Raw genomic sequence first — 3,874 nt, 5'->3', positions numbered from 1 at the left:
CTAAGATAAGAGGGAGGGTGGAGGGGTGTGGAGTGTATTCAGGGATTGAATGGGTGGGAATGATTTTATGCCTTTTCCTTTTTGGCTACCTCCCTTGTAAGGGGGAAAAAGCCTTGGTATATGTATGTATGCAGTAGACCAGTGGTTGAGTGAGGTATCATGAAGGTGTGATTGCTGTTGCAGTGCTCTCTCTCTACTAGCAAGTTTTCATTCCACTTATAGTCAAAAGTCAAAGATAAAATGAATTGAAACAAATACAGTTTATAAAATAATATAATTTGCATTTTTTCCTTGAAGATTGTCCACCCCAAGCGCGTTAGGGTGAACAATATTCATGAGAGCGAGACTGGGGTGGACAATCTTCAGCTGACCCGACCATTCTAAACTTTGGTGTTGGATGCCGCGATCAGTGGGGCTTACGAGGGCGGTTGGGGTGGACAATCTTCATGAGATCCAATCTTGTTGATAAATAAATGATTAATTTATACTTCATGTACAGCACAGGCAAGCTACAGTACTCCAATATGCTGTATAATCTTAATAAATGAAATAATATATTTTTATTTCCTCAGCATAGATTTATACTGTACCAATTATGAAACCAATACAATTCACTTATTAATTTTTCATATAATTTTGCTGTCAAAGACTGGTAATATTCAATTTCAGCCATTATTAACTTCTGTTTAAGTTCAATATTTCCCTTCAATGCTACCAATTTTACTTTCCTTTTTTTTCTAGTTTTAACTTTTCCTTTTCAAGAAATTTGCCTTACGAAGAGAGGCTTAGGCACCTAAACTTACACTCTCCGGAAAGACGCAGAGTGCGGGGTGATCTAATAGAAGTGTTCAAGTGGATCAAAGGCTATAACAAGGGTGATGCAAACAAGGTCATCATAATAAAACAACAGGGCAGGACTCGCAGTAATGGGTATAAACTGGACAAATTTAGATTTAAGAAGGAAATAGGCAAGAATTGGTTTACTAATAGGGTGGTCGATGAATGGAATAAACTTAGTAACCATGTAGTAAGCGCTGAAACTATCAGTTGTTTTAAAAAACGATTAGACAACTTTATGGATGGGGATGACAGGTGGTGATGGATACGGAGCTGCCTAGTGTAGGCCTTATGGTCTTTTGCAGTCTCCTTTATTTCTTATGTTCTTATGTTCTAATTTCCGCTTTTCAGCTTTGTATTGTTCATACTCAGCACTGACACTTGAACACTTTTTTAGTTTTGGTGTTGATGTACTTGGTTGGGCCTTAGAGGTTTCAGGTTCAATTATGTTGCATTCTATAAAGGACCCATCCTCCAAGAGTTCAAAGTGCCAAAGGGCCTTGTGCCAAGAGTCTTGTGGTTGGGGCTGGACTTGGACACTTTGCCAATGAAGCTGAGGGAGTTCACTGTCATCCTCTACCTGTTGCTGGGGTGGTTCTTCTCCCAACTCTTCGGTGTCTTCCTGCCGTTCCTGGGTCTGCAGCTTCCTAAAACCATCGCATAAATTTACCACAATTAAAAACATGCAACTAATTTAATCTCACAAGGAGAAGTATGCATATCAACTACAGTACAGTATGTAAAAATGCCTTGCTGAAGGATGAACTATCTGATAAAATTATAACAATGCAAATGTTAAGCCAAAATTGTGGTACACTATACAAAAAAAAAAAAAAAAAAATGCAAGAATCTTACCTCAACGTATGAAAGCCGAGATCATTCTGAACAACACCTATCACAGTTGCATTCTTCTCCCCTAATAATTCTTCAACTTTCATGTCTACTGCGTCAAGTGGAGGAGCTTTGGGGCCATCAGCACCTTCAAGAATATTAAATCATATTTTAGCACAGTACTATGCAATATCACTACACATTACAGTACAATATAATTTGTATGTATGACTAAGTTTGCACTGAATTTGACTGCTACAGTACTTGCAACACAACATCTTTGTTAAATAATATGCATGTTATTGATACTGTGAGAAAGAACACTCAAATGCTAAATTTCTACCTTAATGAAAGTAATTGTGACAAGTTGATTGATGTGAATAAGCAATAGGAATAACGTGAAAGCTATTTCACTTATGTTAACTTCTTAAAACGGAAGAATATACAGTAGTAAGTTAATCTTACCTGATTGGTTATATTCAGCATTTATTGCCGAAATTTTCTTCCTCGATTTTGAGAGGACAGAAAACCATTTGGTTTCGACTTCTTCTATAGTCCGCTTAGTCAGTGGATTTGTTCCATTAATGGCATCAGTTATGCTTTGCCATGCCTCCCTCTTGTCCTTGTGGCTTAAACTTGGTTTGAATAGCCCATTTATAATTTTTTTTTCTCCATAATCACGTTGACCAAGATGAGTGTTTCCTCTTGTGACCAGTTTGGCTTCCTTTTCTTTTTCTTTGATTCTTCTGCCATGTCTATGTCCTCTGAAGGAATTGTAAAGTCTTCTGTCGGAAGATTTAAATGTGGCGCGGCCGCCTGTACAATGCACCTTCGTCCAAAAATATCTGTTGTTGGTTAATAATACGTACATACATACATATATCAAGGCTTTTTCCCCCTTACAAAGGAGGTAGCCAAAAAGGAAAAGGCATAAAATCATTCCCACCCATTCCATCCCTGAATACACTCCACACCTCTCCACCCTCCCTCTTATCTTAGCACCTCCTGGATGACGGGTCATCCCTGCACCTTGTCCACTGCCCTGTGTCAGAAGCAGTGTCGCAAGACAGAGCACATCCACAGCAAGGCCGCTTCATTGAATCGGCGGCCCCCCCTCTCCGTCCCCCCATGCATAACAGGAGAAGACGGGGAGAAATCACTTCGGGCTGAGTCAAATTTTGCTCACACATACTATCTCACCCCACATCCCCCCGCCCATTCCACCTCATGCATCACAGCATCATCCATATACAACCATTCTCCATTCACCCCTGTCTTCTGTCCTCTCCCGTCCTTCCTCTACAGACATTCCCCTCTTCCCCAAAGCCCCCTTCACCCCATCCATCCACCTCATCCTAGGACGTCCCCTCATGTTCACTCCCTCCACATCTGCCTTCCATACCTCTTTTACTAGTCTTTCTTCACTCATTCTTTCCATGTGTCCAAACCATCCTAATACTCTTTCATCAACCCTATCTCCCAACTCCCTCTCCACCCCCGTTCTCCTCCTCACCTCCTCATTTCTCACCCTATCTAGCCTAGTAACCCCCATCATACTTCTCAGACACCTCATCTCAAACATATTCAAACTCCTTCTCTCTTCCTCTCTTATGTTCCATGTTTCTGCCCCATGCAGTGCTGTTGGCACAATCACTCCTTCATACAGTCTCCTCTCCGCATCCATTCCCAAATGTCTATTCCTCATTACATTCTTTAATTCACCAAGGCATTTACTCGCTTCTCTCAATCTACATTCTACCTCCACCTTCACTACACCTTTTCCTGCCACATTTGCACCCAAGTATCTAAAAATATCCACTTCCTCCAGTCGCTCTCCCTTAATGCTCACTTCCAGTCTACTGCCACATTCACCCCTTGTTCATCTCATCACCTTACTTTTACCAACATTTATCTTCAGCTTTCATCTATCATATACTCTCCCAAACTCTGTGACCAACTTCCTCAATCCCTCCTCCAATCCTGCCACAAGCGCAGTGTCGTCAGCAAACAACAGCTGGCTCAACTCCCACCTTTCTCCATTTTCTTTAACCATCTCTAATCCCTGACCCACTACCCTTGCATTTACCTCTCGCACTACCCCATCCATGTATAAGTTGAACAGCCAGGGCGACATAATGCATCCTTGACGAAGTTCCACCTTTACCTCGAATCACTAACTCTCTCCATTTCTAATCCTGACACAAGC

The 3,874-nt window shown here is 41.2% G+C and overlaps 1 pseudogene; it reads right to left on the bottom strand.

Annotated features, from left to right (window-relative positions):
* Window positions 1-406: 406 nt before the first annotated feature.
* On the bottom strand, window positions 407-2,436 carry LOC143023318 (uncharacterized; annotated as a pseudogene).
* Between the last annotated feature and the right edge of the window lie 1,438 nt (window positions 2,437-3,874).

This window comes from Oratosquilla oratoria, unplaced genomic scaffold, assembly GCF_046742065.1.
Source record: "Oratosquilla oratoria isolate Oo_2021 unplaced genomic scaffold, ASM4674206v1 SCAFFOLD45, whole genome shotgun sequence".
Taxonomy (NCBI): Eukaryota; Metazoa; Arthropoda; class Malacostraca; order Stomatopoda; family Squillidae; genus Oratosquilla; species Oratosquilla oratoria.
This window is presented reverse-complemented; position numbering and strand designations above follow the sequence as displayed.